This window comes from Lolium rigidum, chromosome 1, assembly GCF_022539505.1.
Source record: "Lolium rigidum isolate FL_2022 chromosome 1, APGP_CSIRO_Lrig_0.1, whole genome shotgun sequence".
Taxonomy (NCBI): domain Eukaryota; kingdom Viridiplantae; phylum Streptophyta; class Magnoliopsida; order Poales; family Poaceae; genus Lolium; species Lolium rigidum.
The window spans coordinates 178,932,368-178,952,310 of NC_061508.1; the positions used below are offsets into that span (position 1 = coordinate 178,932,368).

Below are 19,943 nucleotides of genomic sequence, written 5' to 3' on the forward strand. Positions count from 1 at the left end.
AAAGCTACTTTGCTTAGCTCATCTTTGTCTTCTAGCTCTGGAGAGAATCTTTGATCAGTCCTGCCGACAAGCTCTTCTTTCCGGTAGCCCGGTGTCTTCTTTACCCGGTTCCGGCATACCCCTCTTGGGGATACCGGCTTAGCCTCACTTAGCTAATTTCTTATCTCTATGTTCCGGTACGAACATTAAACCGGTATCTTGATGGCTCAAACCATCCGGTTTGGCATGCCTTTGGCATACCGGGGGTCATCCCCCCAACATTAGCACTTGAATAAGTCTTTTCTCAAATACTTGTGAACTAAAAATGGCTTTATGCAAATAAACTAGAGCTTAGCAGCCCTTACTAGAATTGTTAGCACTTACATTAGTACTAGTTTGCGAGTACTTAAAGTACTCACGGCTTTGTCCCTGGCTATTCAAATGGCCAGAGTATGAAGATGAACAGAACTACCAAGGAGATGACCAGCAGGACGCCTACGACAACTAGGAGTCTTCCGACGTCAAGCGTTGGCCTGTGGACTAGAGAGTCCATTTACCGTTACGCTTCCACTATGAACTTGTGTTTGTTCGTTGATCAATAGATCAACTATTTGTGTAATATGGATCATGTGATTCAAGTTGTAAGACAATATGGTTTGTAATGAATGATGACTATGATATTCGACTATTATGCCTCGCAACAACAATATTCCTGGGATTGCGATGAATGACATAATAGGAATCTGGACTTAAAAATCCGGGTGTTGACACTACGCTTCAGTCCTCCGATCATGACGTGTTCAGCGAGGGTACCGTGCACTTGCAAATCTATCAAAGACAATCTTTGCACACGGTGAGATTCATTCAAGTGTTGTTATCAAACACACAAAACACGGAGTATAGGCTTTGCTCTTTCAGTCGTCTTCACCAATCGCAGGATTGACCACATCGTCGTCAATTGATCTGTCGGCTGGTTTGACAACATCAACAAACTCTTACCCGTCATCCGCCCCTCGGTCGATATCATCTATGTCAGTCGGATCTGATGACTCTGATTCATCCGATATGACCTCGTACTACTGCTTAAACTGTGATACCAGGCATGGATTGGGATCAAACGATACCCCGTTCGTTTGCAGTGCCGGATATTTGTCAGGAGAAGAAAGCATCGACAGCACTGTAAGGATAGCCACCTGGAGGATGGCGCACCACTAGATATATGCTATCCTTAATGCATGAAGCGCGGGGAACGGAGGAGGAGAAGAAGGAGATCGCACTCCACGCGCCAACAGGCGATGCAACTCCAAAAATAGCGCCAGTAACGATGATAGCGATTACACTATCGCGGAGGAAGAGTGGGAAGCAGCTCGAGATGCCATAACCAACAATACGCCACTTACCGCCAGAACTTCGGTTGGAACTCTTAATGCGTACCGATCTATCTTGGAGAGGAATCGAGTATGGTTATCAAACGAGCAGGCTAATATCAATCGTCGCATACTCGCAGCAGATCATTCTAGTGAGCGTCGGAGGGCCTCGCATGGAAGCGCCTCTCGAAGCAGTCAAGGTGTAGGGAGGCATCGTTCAAGGTTATCTAGACTCTCAGAGGATGATGCGAGGGAAATAACATCAAACTTGTCCAAATCTTTTATGACTACGGACACTGCGGGTATGTTGAGATCAAAGACAGTTGAAGGAGCAACCGCTAACCTCACGGCTTACTTGATCAATCAGCAACCAGCACCCGAAGGTCCTATGGCACAAGCTCATCGAGGTGCTCTGGAAAGCCTTGCGATCCTCAAAGACAAACTTTTCCCACGGAAGGAGAAATCTGCACACCAAGCTAGTGGCTCCAGACACCGTTCGAGAGATGCTCGAGATGACATTACCCAGAGCAGGATTGACAAAGCTCGACGACTGCGAGCGGCAAGGGAAGAATATGATAGTGATGATTATGAAGAGAGTCAAGAATACGACGAAGAATTAAGAGGAGCGATTGTTTAAGCTACAAAATCAGGGAGACGATGCCGCCTAAAAGGTTCAAGCCTATGCCCACTGATACTGCGAAATACAACGGGCAGCAAGAGCCGAGGTCCTGGTTAGACGATTATCTACAGACCGTGATCCCGCATAAAGGAAACGAAACTGCGGCAATGCAATGTTTACAGCTTTAGTTAAAGGATTCGGCAAGAGCTTGGTTGAGGAGTCTGCCGAAGGGTTCCATCAAATCATGGGAAGATCTGGTTGACGCCTTCGTCAAGAATTTCCAAGCAACGTATAAAAGGCTTGTTGGAATAGAAGAGTTGTGTCATAGTCAGCAAAAGCCGAAAGAGTCAATGCGCACATACATCGGGAGGTTTACTAAACTCTTGAACGCTGTCGAAGATGTCTCTGTCGATAGAGCAATCGACGCTTTCAGTGACGGTATTCAACGAGAATCTTACATAGAGGAACTTGGACGGAAGAAGCCGAAGACCTTAACCAAGTTAATGGAAATCTCCAATAGTTGGGCTGATGGTGAGGATAACGTACGAAAGCCTCGACCACAAAGCGACGATGAAGACGGCGACCAGCCAAGACATGACTCAAGCAGTCGAAGAGACCGCCGTAAGAGAAGAAAAGAGCACGAATACGATGATACCAATATGGTAGCTGATGGCGTGTAACTCACACGTTCGTTGGGAACCCCAAGAGGAAGGTATGATGCGCACAGCAGCAAGTTTTCCCTCAGAAAGAAACCAAGGTTTATCGAACCAGGAGGAGCCAAGAAGCACGTTGAAGGTTGATGGCGGCGGGATGTAGTGCGGCGCAACACCGGAGATTCCGGCGCCAACGTGGAACCTGCACAACACAACCAAAGTACTTTGCCCCAACGAAACAGTGAGGTTGTCAATCTCACCGGCTTGCTGTAACAAAGGATTAACCGTATTGTGTGGAAGATGATTGTTTGCAAAGAAAACAGTAAAAACAAGTATTGCAGCAGATTTGTATTTCAGTATTAAAAGAATGGACCGGGGTCCACAGTTCACTAGAGGTGTCTCTCCCATAAGATAAAAGCATGTTGGGTGAACAAATTACAGTCGGGAAATTGACAAATAGAGAGGGCATAACAATGCACATACATGTCATGATAAGTATAGTGAGATTTAATTGGGCATTACGACAAAGTACATAGACCGCCATCCAACTCGCATCTATGCCTAAAAAGTCCACCTTCAGGTTATCGTCCGAACCCCCTCCAGTATTAAGTTGCAAAGCAACAGACAGTTGCATTAAGTATGGTGCGTAATGTAATCAACAACTACATCCTCGGACATAGCGCCAAAGTTTTATCCCTAGTGGAACCAGCACAACACAACCTTAGAACTTTCTGTCACTGTCCCAGGTGTCAATGCACGCATGAACCCACTATCGAGCATAAATACTCCCTCTTGGAGTTAAGAGCAAAAACTTGGCCAGAGCCTCTACTAGTAACGGAGAGCATGCAAGATCATAAACAACACATATGTAATAACTTTATAATTAACATAACATGGTATTATCTATCCATCGGATCCCGACTAACACAACATAGAGTATTACAGATAGATGATCTTGATCATGTTAGGCAGCTCACAAGATCCAACAATGAAGCACAATGAGGAGAAGACAACCATCTAGCTACTGCTATGGACCCATAGTCCGGGGGTGAACTACTCACTCATCACTCCGGAGGCGACCATGGCGGTGTAGAGTCCTCCGGGAGATGAATCCCCTCTCCGGCAGGGTGCCGGAGGAGATCTCCGGAATCCCCCGAGATGGGATCGGCGGCGGCGGCGTCTCAGTAAGGTTTTCCGTATCGTGGTTTTTCGCATCAGGGGTTTCGCGACGGAGGCTTTAAGTAGGCGGAAGGGCAGAGTCGGGGGGCCGACGAGGGGCCCACACCACAGGGCGGCGCGGGCCCCCCCTTGGCCGCGCCGCCTTGTGTTTTGTCCACCTCGTGGCCCCACTTCGTATGCTCTTCGGTCTTCTGGAAGGTTCGTGGCGAAATAGGCCCACGGGTCTTTGTTTCGTCCAATTCCGAGAATATTTCGTTACTAGGATTTCGAAACCAAAAACAGCAGAAAACGAGAGCCGGCACTTCGGCATCTTGTTAATAGGTTAGTTCCGGAAAATGCACGAATATGACATAAAGTGTGCATAAAACATGTAGGTATCATCAATAATATGGCATAGAACATAAGAAATTATCGATACGTCGGAGACGTATCAAGCATCCCCAAGCTTAGTTCCGCTCGTCCCGAGCGGGTAAAACGATAACAAAGATAATTTCTGAAGTGATATGCCATCATAACCTTGATCATACTATTTGTAAACATATGTAGTGAATGCAGCGATCAAAACAATGGTAATGACATGAGTAAACAAGTGAATCATAAAGCAAAGACTTTTCATGAATAGTACTTCAAGACAAGTATTAATAAGTCTTGCATAAGAGTTAACTCATAAAGCAATAAATCAAAGTAAAGGCATTGAAGCAACACAAAGGAAGATTAAGTTTCAGCGGTTGCTTTCAACTTATAACATGTATATCTCATGGATAATTGTCAACATAGGGTAATATAACAGGTGCAATATGCAAATATGTAGGAATCAATGCATAGTTCACACAAGTGTTTGCTTCTTGAGGTGGAGAGAGATAGGTGAACTGACTCAACATAAAAGTAAAGAGAATGGTCCTTCAAAGAGGAAAGCATCGATTGCTATATTTGTGCTAGAGCTTTTATTTTGAAAACATGAAACAATTTTGTCAACGGTAGTAATAAAGCATATGAGTTATAAAAATTATATCTTACAAGTTGCAAGTCTCATGCATAGTATACTAATAGTGCCCGCACCTTGTCCTAATTAGCTTGGACTACCGGATCTTTGCAATGCACATGTTTTAACCAAGTGTCACAATGGGGTACCTCCATGCCGCTCTGTACAAAGGTCTAAGGAGAAAGCTCGCATTTTGGATTTCTCGCTTTTGATTATTCTCAACTTAGACATCCATACCGGGACAACATGGACAACAGATAATGGACTCCTCTTTAATGCATAAGCATGTGGCAACAATTATTATTCTCATATGAGATTGTGGATATGTGTCAAAAACTGAAACTTCCACCATGAATCATGGCTTTAGTTAGCGGCCCAATGCTCTTCTCTAACAATATGCATGCTCCAACCATTAAGGTGGTAGATCTCTCTTACTTCAGACAAGACGGACATGCATAGAAACTCACATGATATTCAACGAGAGAATAGTTGATGGCGTCCCAGAAACATGGTTATCGCACAACAAGCAACTTAATAAGAGATAAAGTGCATAAGTACATATTCAATACCACAATAGTTTTTAAGCTATTTGTCCCATGAGCTATATATTGCAAAGGTGAATGATGGAATTTTAAAGGTAGAACTCAAGCAATTTACTTTGGAATGGCGGATAAATACCATGTAGTAGGTAGGTATGGTGGACACAAATGGCATAGTGGTTGGCTCAAGTATTTTGGATGCATGAGAAGTATTCCCTCCCGATACAAGGTTTAGGCTAGCAAGGTTATTTGAAACAAACACAAGGATGAACGGTGCAGCAAAACTCACATAAAAGACATATTGTAAACATTATAAGACTCTACACCGTCTTCCTTGTTGTTCAAAACTCAATACTAGATGTTATCTAGACTCTAGAGAAACCAAATATGCAAACCAAATTAGCAAGCTCTAAGTATTTCTTCATTAATGGGTGCAAAGTATATGATGCAAGAGCTTAAACATGAGCACAACAATTGCCAAGTATCAAATTATCCAAGACATTTTAGAGTTACTACATGTAGCATTTTCCAATTCCAACCATATAACAATTTAACGAAGATGAAACTTCACCATGAATACTATGAGTAAAGCCTAAGGACATACTTGTCCATATGCTACAGTGGAGCGTGTCTCTCTCCCATAAAGTGAATGCTAGGATCCATTTTATTCAAACAAAACAAAAACAAAAACAAACCGACGCTCCAAGCAAAGCGCATAAGATGTGACGGAATAAAAATATAGTTTCAGGGAGGAACCTGATAATGTTGTCGATGAAGAAGGGGATGCCTTGGGCATCCCCAAGCTTAGATGCTTGAGTCTTCTTATAATATGCAGGGGTGAACCACCGGGGCATCCCCAAGCTTAGAGCTTTCACTCTCCTTGATCATATTGCATCATACTCCTCTCTTGATCCTTGAAAACATCCTCCACACCAAACTCGAAACAACTCATTAGAGGGTTAGTGCATAATAAAAATTCACATGTTCAGAGGTGACACAATCATTCTTAACACTTCTGGACATTGCATAAATCTACTGGACATTAATGGATCAAAGAAATTCATCCAACATAGCGAAAGAGGCAATGCGAAATAAAAGGCAGAATCTGTCAAAACAGAACAGTCCGTAAAGATGGATTTTATTAGGCCACCAGACTTGCTCAAATGAAAATGCTCAAATGGAATGAAAGTTGCGTACATATCTGAGGATCATGCACGTAAATTGGCTTAATTTTCTGAGCTACCTACAGGGAGGTAGACCCAGATTCGTGACAGCAAAGAAATCTGGAACTGCGCAGTAATCCAAATCTAGTACTTACTTTACTATCAAAGACTTTACTTGGCACAACAAAACATAAAACTAAGATAAGGAGAGGTTGCTACAGTAGTAAACAACTTCCAAGACACAAATATAAAACAAAAATACTGTAGTAAAAACATGGGTTGTCTCCCATAAGCGCTTTTCTTTAACGCCTTTCAGCTAGGCGCAGAAAGTGTAACTCAAGTAACATCGAGAGACGAAGCATCAACATCATAATTTGTTCTAATAATAGAATCATAGGGTAACTTCATTCTCTTTTTAGGGAAGTGTTCCATAGCTTTCTTGAGAGGAAATTGATATTTAATATTACCTTCCTTCATATCAATAGTAGCACCAACGGTTCGAAGAAAAGGTCTTCCCAATATAATGGGGCAAGATGCATTGCATTCAATATCCAAGACAACAAAATCAACGGGGACAAGATTATTGTTAACCATAATATGAACATTATCAACTCTCCCCAAAGGTTTCTTTTTAGCATTATCAGTGAGATTAACATCCAAATAACTATTTTTCAATGGTGGCAAGTCAAGCATATCATAGACTTTTTTAGGCATAACAGAAATACTTGCACCAAGATCACATAAAGCATTACAATCAAAATCTTTGACTCTCATTTTAATGATGGGCACCCAACCATCCTCTAGCTTTCTAGGAATAGAAGTTTCAAGTTTTAGTTTCTCTTCTCTAGCTTTTATGAGAGCATTTGTAATATGTTTTGTGAAAGCCAAGTTTACCAGCGCTAGCATTGGGACTCTTAGCAAGTTTTTGAAAGAACTTTATAACTTCAGAGATGTGGCAATCATCAAAATCTAAATCATTACAATCTAAAGCAATGGGATTATCATCCCCAAGGTTGGAAAAAATTTCAGCAGTTTTATCACAGAGCGGTTTCAGCGAGTTTTAGCAGTTTCGGGTAATTTTGCGCGCTTTGCACTAGGAGTAGAAGCATTGCCAACACCAATTATTTTACCATTGATAGTAGGAGGTGCAGCAACATGTGAATCATTAGCATTGCTAGTGGTGGTAATAGTCCAAACTTTAGCTACATTTTCCTCTTTAGCTAGTTTTTCATTTTCTTCTCTATCCCACCTAGCACGCAGATTCAGCCATTAATCTTATATTCTCATTAATTCTAACTTGGATGGCATTTTCTGTAGTAACAATTTTATTTTCAATATCCCTATTAGGCATAACTTTCGATTTCAAAAGATCAACATCGGAGGCAAGACTATCAACTCTAGAAGCAAGAATATCAATTTTATTGAGCTTTTCCTCAACAGATTTGTTAAAGGCAGTTTGTGTACTAATAAATTCTTTAAGCATAGCTTCAAGTCCAGGGGGTGTATTCCTACTATTGTTGTAAGAATTCCCATAAGAATTAGCATAACCGTTACCATTATTATAAGGATATGGCCTATAGTTATTACTAGAATTGTTCCGATAAGCATTGTTGTTGAAATTATTATTTTTAATGAAGTTTACATCAACATGTTCTTCTTGAGCAACCAATGAAGCTAATGGAACATTATTAGGATCAACATTAGTCCTATCATTCGCAAGCATAGACATAATAGCATCAACCTTATCATTCAAGGAAGAGGATTCTTCAACAGAATTTACCTTCTTACCTTGTGGAGCTCTTTCCGTGTGCCATTCAGAGTAATTAATCATCATATTATCAAGAAGCTTTGTTGCTTCACCAAGAGTGATGGACATAAAGGTACCTCCAGCAGCTGAATCCAATAAATTCCGCGAAGAAAAATTTAGTCCTGCATAGAAGGTTTGGATGATCATCCAAGTAGTCGAGTCCATGGGTTGGGCAATTTTTAACCAAAGATTTCATTCTTTCCCAAGCTTGAGCAACATGTTCATTATCCAATTGTTTAAAATTCATTATGCTACTCCTCAAAGATATAATTTTAGCAGGGGGATAATATCTACCAATAAAAGCATCCTTGCATTTAGTCCATGAATCAATACTATTCTTAGGCGAGAGATAGCAACCAATCTTTAGCTCTTCCTCTTAATGAGAAAGGAAACAATTTTAATTTTATAATGTCACCATCTACATCTTTATACTTTTGCATTTCACATAGTTCAACAAAATTATTGAGATGGGCAGCAGCATCATCGGAACTAACACCAGAAAATTGCTCTCTCATAACAAGATTAAGTAAAGCAGGTTTAATTTCAAAGAATTGCGCTGTAGTAGCAGGTGGAGCAATAGGTGTGCATAGGAAATCATTATTATTTGTGCTAGTGAAGTCACACAACTTAATATTTTCAGGGTTGGCCATTTTAGCAGTAGTAAATAAAGCAAACTAGATAAAGTAAATGCAAGTAAACTAATTTTTTTGTGTTTTTGATATAGAGTGCAAGACAGTAAATAAAGTAAAGCTAGCAACTAATTTTTTTGTGTTTTGATATAATGCAGCAAACAAAGTAGTAAATAAAATAAAGCAAGACAAAAACAAAGTAAAGAGATTGAGAAGTGGAGACTCCCCTTGCAGCGTGTCTTGATCTCCCCGGCAACGGCGCCAGAAAAAGAGCTTGATGGCGTGTAACTCACACGTTCGTTGGGAACCCCAAGAGGAAGGTATGATGCGCACAGCAGCAAGTTTTCCCTCATAAAGAAACCAAGGTTTATCGAACCAGGAGGAGCCAAGAAGCACGTTGAAGGTTGATGGCGGCGGGATGTAGTGCGGCGCAACACCAGAGATTCCGGCGCCAACGTGGAACCTGCACAACACAACCAAAGTACTTTGCACCAACGAAACAGTGAGGTTGTCAATCTCACCGGCTTGGTGTAACAAAGGATTAACCGTATTGTGTGGAAGATGATTGTTTGCAGAGAAAACAGTAAAAACAAGTATTGCAGCAGATTTGTATTTCAGTATTAAAAGAATGGACCGGGGTCCACAGTTCACTAGAGGTGTCTCTCCCATAAGATAAAAGCATGTTGGGTGAACAAATTACAGTCGGGCAATTGACAAATAGAGAGGGCATAACAATGCACATACATGTCATGATAAGTATAGTGAGATTTAATTGGGCATTACGACAAAGTACATAGACCGCCATCCAACCGCATCTATGCCTAAAAAGTCCACCTTCGAGGTTATCGTCCGAACCCCCTCCGGTATTAAGTTGCAAAGCAACGGACAATTGCATTAAGTATGGTGCGTAATGTAATCAACAACTACATCCTCGGACATAGCGCCAATGTTTTATCCCTAGTGGCAACAGCACAACACAACCTTAGAACTTTCTGTCACTGTCCCAAGTGTCATTGCAGGCATGAACCCACTATCGAGCATAAATACTCCCTCTTGGAGTTAAGAGCAAAAACTTGGCCAGAGCCTCTACTAGTAACGGAGAGCATGCAAGATCATAAACAACACATATGTAATAACTTGATAATTAACATAACATGGTATTCTCTATCCATCGGATCCCGACAAACACAACATAGAGTATTACGGATAGATGATCTTGATCATGTTAGGCAGCTCACAAGATCCAACAATGAAGCACAATGAGCGAGAAGACAACCATCTAGCTACCGCTATGGACCCATAGTCCAGGGGTGAACTACTCACTCATCACTCCGGAGGCGACCATGCCGGTGTAGAGTCCTCCGGGAGATGAATCCCCTCTCCGGCAGGGTGCCGGAGGAGATCTCCAGAATCCCCCGAGATGGGATCGGCGGCGGCGGCGTCTCAGTAAGGTTTTCCGTATCGTGGTTTTTCGCATCAGGGGTTTCGCGACGGAGGCTTTAAGTAGGCGGAAGGGCAGAGTCGGGGGCCAGACGAGGGGCCCACACCACAGGGCGGCGCGAGCCCCCTTGGCCGCGCCGCCTTGTGGTTTGGCCACCTCGTGGCCCCACTTCGTATGCTCTTCGGTCTTCCGGAAGGTTCGTGGCGAAATAGGCCCCCGGGTCTTTGTTTCGTCCAATTCCTAGAATATTTCGTTACTAGGATTTACGAAACCAAAAACAGCAGAAAACGAGAACCGGCACTTCGGCATCTTGTTAATAGGTTAGTTCCAGAAAATGCACGAATATGACATAAAGTGTGCATAAAACATGTAGGTATCATCAATAATATGGCATAGAACATAAGAAATTATCGATACGTCGGAGACGTATCAGTAGCCGCAGGATATTCTGATCACCGAGATGAACGGTACGATGATAGGCGGGATGATCGACAGGACAACAATCGCGGGAACCGTGGCAACTACAAATCACGACCCTCAAGGATCCCAGAACTGCCTTTTGCTGAGCAGTTAAACGCTCCCTGTTACCTTCACGCATATATTGATTCTAAAGGTGACAAGAAGAAGTCGAGCCACCTGCTCAGGGATTGTCGACAGTTTATCAAGATGCAGAAGTTTATTCAACAGCAGCAGCAGCCGAACCCCCCGCCACCACCACCACCACCTCGGCACCAAGTTCAGCAAGTGCAACCTCGTAACTCTAACGAGTCCTTCCCTCCACCACGGGGACAGATGAGCATGTTTCACAAAACTGGTGTTTCGAGAAGGGGGATGAAGAAGATGACTCAAGAAATTAACCTGGCAGAAAGTATTATGGAAAATATTCCAGAATATATCGATTGGTTGTCTCAGAGTATCATGTTCAGCAAAGCGGATCACCCGATGACAATCCCAAAACCAGGGCATGCTACCTTGGTAGTTGAGGCGCAAATAGGACGATGCAATATGAGCAAAGTCTTCATGGATGGCGGAAGCGGACTAAATCTGATATTCGCGAACACAGTCAAGAATATGGGAATTACAATGAGGATGTTGGAAGAATCTGATACATGTTTTCATGGCATCCTCCCCACTTTACCAGCGTACTCTCTTGGCAGAGTTTACTTAAATGTTGTCTTTGGGAAACCTGATAACTTCAGGAAGGAAAAGATAGAATTCGAGGTAGTAGATTGGGAATCGCAGTACCACGCTATACTCGGGAGACCAGCTTATGCCAAGTACATGGTTGTGCCACATTATGCATATCTCAAGCTCAAGATGCCAGGCAATAATGGAACCAATATCGTAGTCCATGGAAGTTTTTCACGCTCAGATAACTGTGACCGCGAGTTTCAGAGGATTGCTGCCAAGTTCGGAATAAAGCAAGAAGCTGTAGACTTCTCTCCTAAACAATTGGCACTTAAAAATAAAGAGGATGAGAGCATCAAGAAACTGAAGAAGAAACCGGATGACCCTTCCCTAAAAGTCTCAGCAGTTGGGCTTTCGGCAGCTGATAGCAAGGCCTCTACCGAAGATAGTAAAACTCTAGCGCTTGCTGCACGCACTTCTGATGGAATCATCGACGTCACCAAAGCCACCGGCTCTCTAGACAAGATCGAAGATAAGAATAACCCTCCTCTTGCTTAAAGAAGATGGGCAGATTATGCATATCTGTTTTTCTCTCTTTCAATAAGGCTTTTTAAGCCACTACGTTTTTTAGCTTACTTTATTAATAAAGACTCAAGTTTCGTTTATCTGAAATATTGTAGTAATTCGGGACACCCGAACAAAGTTTATCAAGAACCTGTTTCGTATACTATAGCGAACATTGGTTTACTCGAAATTTTGCCCGAGATTGTCATCTAAAGCCTCTGAAATTACGAGCTCTACGAGGCAAAATCAACGGGAATCTTACCTTTATCCTTTGCTAGAAAAGCCTCAAGATTACGCGAGTGTTGCAGCTAGCAAGAGTAAAAAACCACACACTTACAAAAAAACCCATGACCGGTACTTTAAACTACAGAAGTACTTAAGAGCGATGGAGTCATCGACAGGCTTGGTTCCATCGACTCGCTCGGGGGCTGCCGCCAAAACATTCATCGTCGGTTGAAAGCAAAGTTGCACTTACATCGGATTTCGCAAACTCGCAACATGAGCTGATCATTCAAGAAATTTGCTGCCGACAAACATACATATACATCATAATATAGATGTACAACGAGTAATTAAGATTTACTCTATTCATACTAACCCTTGCCAACGACATCTTATATTTACTAATTGGAGACTCCCATCAAGCCACCACGTTAATCTTGAAGGTAATAAAATTACATTCCGTTAGATCAGTAATTAATACGACATGAGTCGTTGGATGCCGGGCTCTCTTCCACGAACGTGGGTTCTCTCCTTCCCATCTCCTCAGTAAAAAAAAATCATCTCTTCGATCTGGAAAAAAATCATCTCTTCGATCTGGAAGCACCAGATCGATCTTGAGGATACGCAGGTCTCTTTGTCCCCTATCCTCATCCGCATCACGCAGGTCGTACGTCCTAGCGGTCATCTTTTGGCCTCACCTGTGGCATTCGGCGGTGGTCCTCTACTCAGGTAATCACAGTTATAGGGTACGTAGTGCAATCTTCTACTCCCAGCTGTAGTTTCTTTGGTTCTACTGAAATTCGGCCATACTGCGGCTTTTCTTCTTTCACGGAACAACTCCCTAGATGGTCGATAGAGCAGGGTAGCAGATATACATTGGTAATCTGAAGAAAACAACACGCGTGGCTACTGTTGTCACGAACCATGGCAACATGGCGTACTCCTCACACCAGCCCCGGCCGGCGATTTGTCGGAACTCAGAAAGCCGACAAAATCAGCACCCAGCTTTTGAGGTGATCAATGACACACAGTTCAAATTGATTACGTACACTTTAATTTCCTCTATTCTAAATTCCTAATCTGATCATGTAATGACATGCAAGGTACGCCATCCTCCCAGCTCGGGCACTCCCCAGGATGTTTTTGCTGCACGTACGTTTCCAAGGCCGCCGCCATCGCAGCAATACTTGGGTGATCTGAAGAATCCTTAATCTAACTGATTTTTTATTTATGGGCAGGTTAACATTGATCAATATGAAATCCAAACTGATGACTGCACCAGCACAAACATGTGCCTCCGGCAATGAAGCAGCGAGAGTCACCATCTATTCTTTAAGCATCTATGTACGCTGTAAAGTTCATCTCTATTACTTTTTCTTTCTTTCATCGGCATGCAACAATTAAATAATAATTATTTTTTAAATTATCATAGTCGAGGATCAACACATGCATATTTTGGTGCAGGTCACACATTTATATTGCTATTATTGATTTATGCTGGTAAATCAAGTATATATGCTCTATGTTGTCCCGACTAATTGCGTAAATATGATAGCGCCATCATAATTGTACCTAATTCCAACATTTTTCTGTCTCGGAAAAACTCCATATACATATTCAAACAATTGATCAAACTAGAAAATTTTGTGTCTTATAATTTACGTAGTCCATCAGTCCATGGAGTATAGGTGAACTGAATTTAATGTGGTCCAGTCCAGTACTGTGCTGATCTATTACTAGATTGCGATGGCGCGGCGACACGCCGCGCCCGTGGCACGTAAAATATTAGCGGTAAAAACAATAAATAAATCAGATTACAACACAGTTTCACATATGTAAGTTGTTTGTGCTTCTTGTCCACCTGAGAGTGTCGACGGGGCTTGTTTTCGTGCACTTTGAAGGCGGAGCTCTCTAATCCATTGATATAAATATTTTTTCGGATTGCCTAGTATAGCTTGCAAGTATTAGTAATGACTTGGATTAGTAATTAGCGCAGTTAGTTGTATAGCTAAGTGGACTTATAGAGGAAATTAAAATGCAGTGTTTTTTCTCAGTGTATCAGCAATGCAAAATATTGTCCTCCACGGGTAGCACAGTGTTTCAGAAAGGTTGTACATAGCAACATAGATACATCGATACATAGAGTAGCAAGAGAATATATTTCTCCATCGAAAAGCAATAGAGAATATTACCACTTAAAGCTTTCTTCCAGTGCACATGGAACTTTCGAGCTGAGAAAAATACTGTTGTTGAGAAAGATGAGATATTGAAATTGGAAAGCATTGCACTGGCTAGTGTATAGATGTTTGAGATTTTTTTCGATAAAGGGAATACATTAATATTAAAAGATACCAATTACACCCAGCCTCTGCAACAACGCACCACCCTAATGGCACTACGGATGCACACAGCCAAAACACGAAAAGAAAACTAAGAAACAAAAGTCCCGCTACAGTATCTCGGGTCTAACAACAACAATACATCCACCGCCAAGACAACACCTGAAAAACAGACTCACCAAAAACGACGCCTCCAAGAAGAAAACAGTGCTCTAACACCGTTGTCACCCGATCAAAGATCTTAGGTTTTCACCCTGAAGATAGTCCCCGCTCTCAAAACAATGCCTCCAACAAGGTCATTGCCAGGCACAACCAGTTAAGGCCGGACCTTGGGTTTTCACCCTGAAAGGTAGAACTCTGAACTTCACCCGTGTTGTCGCCCCCACTTTCATACCGCTGCTGTGAAGCCCGGAACACCAAGCAAGTCCCTCAACAGCGCGGAGATTTGAACCTCTCTTAGCTAGTCCTCCCCTCCGGCCTTCATGAAATTCTCTTCTTCCGACTTTCATCATGGATCCATAGTGACTTGATGTCAACACAGAAAAAGAGCTTCGCGCCGCTCCCTCCAGAACCAATCGGTCGGAATAAAAGCATGGGTGCGCACGACCGAATACCACCGATCCAGCAAAGTTGTTACATTCGCCGGCGGAGCCTTCCGGAACTCAACACTCCAGCCAGATCACGAGTCCAGGCCTCCGGTAGGTCCTCATCTTCACGCAAGAGAGGCCCTAGGACCGCCTCCTTTATTCAGGTCGGACCCCCACGTCGGCGACCATCCTGGGCTGGCACCTCCAACCCTCCACCGGCGACACCATCGCCGGCTTCCAAGGCCCTCCATCTTGCCGCCGGAACGCGGTGATAGATCAATAGATCCACCACCACCAACCGCAGGCCGATCCTCTCCGGCGAAGAAGAGGGTCACCTCCACCGTCGAACTCAAGGCTGCTGCCCCGGGCGTCCTCGTACCGCGGGAGAAGCCCAAGATCATCACCCCTCACCGGCGAGAGGCGGAGGGAAAGGCGCCCGCCTCCACCAGCCACCACCGTCGGCATGCCGCCGATGGGAGGCGGGGAGGCCGCAGCCCGCAGCTGGATCGACCCCGGGAGGGCCGCCGCCGCCCCTACATCCTCATCCGACCGCCGCCGCCCCGGGAGGCGGAAGGGCCGCCGCTGCGTGAGAGGCTCCATTGGCCGCCGTTCCCGACGCGCCACGAGGGGAGGCCCCCGCCGCCGCCACGCCCCGAGATCTTTGCCCCGGCGGCGCTGCCGGCGGCGGCGGCGGCGGGAGGGTTGGGAGGAGGGGTGCGGTGTAGGCTAGGGTTGGGAGGCTACAGACGTCCATAGATGTTTGAGATAGCACGGTCAAATGTACCAACAGTCCATGGTATCCAGCTGCACACTAAAATATTTTTCATTATGTTCAAATAAATAAGAAAATGGTGCACGATCTTGAGGAATTACTTGTGAATAAATTCAAAAATCATATGAAAGAATCAGCTATAAAGATGGCAGAGAGAATATGAGCTTGCACTTCAATACATACAGAGATGTATGGTGTTGTAGCACAAATATGAACTCCCAAGACCTGCAGCTTGATATTGAGAAAGAGATGCATTGCAACCACACACTAATGTTAAATAACCTGTGAGTAAAAGCTATACAACTAAATCACTCCAAGCAGCTAACTTGTTTTTTCATTATTAGGTCTAGAATCTGACTATCAGATAAAACAAAATAAAGATTATATAACATATTAGGCATGATTTTCAGAAATATAAAGTCAAATGTCAAATGAATTGGAAGATATCTAGAGAAAATGCATCATACCTCCACTTGCCGATACACAAAATACTAACATATACAATGCAGACAAAAGAGTAGATGCAGCCTGTATTAAGAACCAAGATAGAACATCCAAATCATCTGTGGGAGAGAGCAAGTAACTACACTGGCTAATGCATGACGTGAAAAAACATCTGTTTATTGAACCTCCTATTCACATAAAAGTTTTAATTGGGTGGACCTGTGTATGGAGGTCGCAGGCATACTGTAGAATACCTTGATGCCGTGGCTGTAGGGATGAACAACACCCATTCCGGGGCTCTACTCCGTATAGGAATAGTTACGTCAAGAGCAGCCCACGTTATGGATTAGGAGCACTTTGGTAAATTCAATGAGTTCAGAAACAGAGCTAAAGATTGAAAAAATATTGTGATTTTTGTGGGTAGTTGATCAACTTGGCATCCTAACTCGCCAATGACGGTGGACGCCCAATTATCTCTGAGATGCGATTGGCACACCACCTCTTGCGCTGCACCAATAATTCTGAGATCAATTCGTTGATTTGCATACAAAAAGATGCTGTATTGGTAAGAATAACCTGGGAAGAATATTCTAGTTATGAAAGCATGGTAAAAATAAAAATCAGTCCAGAAACATAGATAAGAGCATTACTAATTTGTCAGAGGAACCACACATTTTCATTGATTTGCAGAAATAATGATTTAAATTTTGGAGACGAAATAGAAATTCAGAGAGCTAGAAACATATGAAGTGGTAAATAAATTCGTTACCTGCGGAAGTCAAGCTGGTAAAAATAAAAATCAGTCCAGAAACATAGATAAGAGCATTATTCATTTGTCAGAGAAACCACACATTTTCATTGATTTGCAGAAATAATGATTTAAATTTTGGAGACGAAATAGAAATTCAGAGAGCTAGAAACATATGAAGTGGTGAAAAATTCGTTACCTGCGGAAGTCAAGCCAAAGTCTTGATCCTCCAATAACATATAAGCAGTTTCAGTGCGATCAATAATGTGACCAGAAGACCATGGAACCTAACCTCGATATTATAATCAAATATTTTCGTCAATTCCTCATTGACACAATTTGCTCCTCTCGTCTAGAATAACATTGCCTGATACACGTACACATTTTACTCCCTTCTCCTAGGAGGACACTGCATGATACACATACACAGTAATGCAAGGCTGATTTGACAGTACTCAAAGTAGCTGATCATTTAATGTAAAATGTTCATCAAGAAACCAATTGCAACAGTGAAACATATTCTAGCCTTGCTGTACACCCATGCTGTATAAACTTGTAAAGCCTTGTAGCTCCTATCCGGATATTACAGAGACCCCCCAGACTGGATCATCTTATACTTTTCCTCCTCTCAATAATTGTGGTAAAACTGACCATCGCAAGTTACCTTTGTCCTTTTAAGAAATGGATCTACCCTAGGAAATGACCTAAGCAAATCAACTTCAAGTTCATCCCCACTGGTTAAGTTCAGAACCCCTGCTTGGAATGTTACCATGAAATTAACAAAAGGCCTACAATACTATATTTATATCATCATTTACCATATAACATAATGATATAGCTTGATTGACCTTTCAAATGGTACAATAGATAAAAGAATGGTGATGTGTATGATTAAGAAACCTGGTTTATAGCAATGCCTCTATGCTCGTAAAGTTATTGTGCAAAATGTTATCAATCCATGATTTCACTTACTACTTGTTAGACAAAGATAATCAACTCGTCTTTTTTTTATCATAGAATCAATTCCTTAATAAATAATTAGTTATTAGTGAACAGAGGAAGTACCTTTTTTGTTTTCAGATGCTGGGTAGACCTGATATGCACTTGTGCACCACTTCGACGCTGTTATTTGCAGTAGCTCAATGAACCTTATTAATTGAGCACTTAAAAAAAGGAAGACTTGAAGAAATATGTCAGCTATCTGATAACAGCCAGAAACAGCAAGATTTGTACAGAAATTGTCAGAGATAAGCACTTTGGCACATTTACAGTCAGAAGATACACTGACTGAAGAAATAATAAGCTTTTCATGATTTTAGGAACCCCTAGAACGCTGAGATGTCACCTAAAAATGTGTTTGAACTAACAATAAGAGGAAGTGTTTTGTCTGGTCAGAAGATTGGACAAATACAAAATAGAATAAAAATGGATTTAGCAAGTTACCCTATATCAGTCCGTGTTTACACATGAATATTGGACAGAAACCATACTGTTAATGTGATCATCATAAAGCTTTCTTGCATTTTAGATTGGAGGAGCATACTGCTCCAACATGGTGTGAATTCCCGTTTATGATGTGACCTGGACTAAATTAGTTTACTCTACCAATCTGTACCCAGCAACTGAACCCACGTATTTCTAAGCCAATAGCCATAATTCCTGGATCTTCAGAACTAAGCATTCCAAGGAAAATCATAAACAAACAACATGTATAAACCATATACTACCATACGTTATGTATAGACCATATAGCACCATTCTAATACTGCAATACTTATCAAAACTAAAACATTCACCTAGTTCCTAGAACTTGAGAACACATATTAGAAATTTGTTCTAACTCACATGCCATTAAAAGTCGGAGTTCAGGTTTAAAAAAAATTCACTTCTTCTGGCACAAAATACTGAGAAACAACGGACTGAACTCCCTTTTTATATGCGTAGTTTGGAGTATCAGAAAATCAATCACTGGCCAATTATTGTGAACTAACATACAGAAAAATTGTAATACATTCCATGACAGGTTGCAGCACCAATGGTAAGATAACCCTATTTATATACACTGTTTGGAGTATCACAAAACCAACCACTGCCCATTTGAGCTGATTAAACTGAATGACGCACCTTACTCATCGAGATCAGTTCAGATCACCAAATCAGCACATGTACTTTGCATCCAACAAAATACCACAAGGTGCAGATCCCACAAAGAATTCCCAATTCTATTTGTGATTCAAATAAATCCAGATTGGAACGAAAACAACACAAAGATAAATGAAGCCAGGAAGATTATCATCGTACCATGAGGACAGTGACAGGCCGGAACAGCCCGAGCTTATGAGCGCCGGCAGCACAGGATCGAGCAAGCAAGGAAGGTGTTTTGCAGATGGTCTGTCTGTCGCCGCGTATTCTTCTTCCCCAACACACCTGAACAAACAAAAAAACAGAGAAAAAGGCCAATATTGTACCATTAGATATACTGGAGATTTCTTCGCCCTAATCGACGGGGATTGGGAAGGAACTCGCCGTCGCTGAGCCGTAGCCGCCGTCCTCGGCCGACGCCTGCCTCGGCCCGAGGTCGCCATCCCCGTCGCAGCCTGCGCCTGGCCCGTCCCGCGCTCGCCGCCACCGGTGCGTGGCCGCCGGCCCCTGCGTAGGCCGCCGCGCCGCCAGCTCACGGCTGCAGCCCTCCCGGCCGATCATCGGAGTGCCACGCCGCCGTCCCGCCTTCTGTCCGGCCGACCACCGCCCCTGCCGCCCGTGGATGCCTGCCGTCCGCTC

The 19,943-nt window shown here is 42.8% G+C and overlaps 1 long non-coding RNA gene across 3 annotated transcripts; it reads right to left on the reverse strand.

The window, feature by feature from the left end:
* Window positions 1-16,231: 16,231 nt before the first annotated feature.
* Window positions 16,232-19,708, reverse strand: LOC124685398. 3 transcript variants are annotated; one of them, XR_006997436.1, is made up of 4 exons: window positions 19,464-19,708; window positions 18,228-19,384; window positions 17,362-17,915; window positions 16,232-16,921 (listed from the first exon to the last, which is right to left on the reverse strand). It is a non-coding gene; the product is annotated as an uncharacterized LOC124685398 (long non-coding RNA). The 3 variants fall into 3 exon arrangements; XR_006997435.1 differs by having other exon boundaries at window positions 17,362-17,571; window positions 18,228-19,708; XR_006997434.1 differs by having other exon boundaries at window positions 18,228-19,708.
* Window positions 19,709-19,943: the final 235 nt, after the last annotated feature.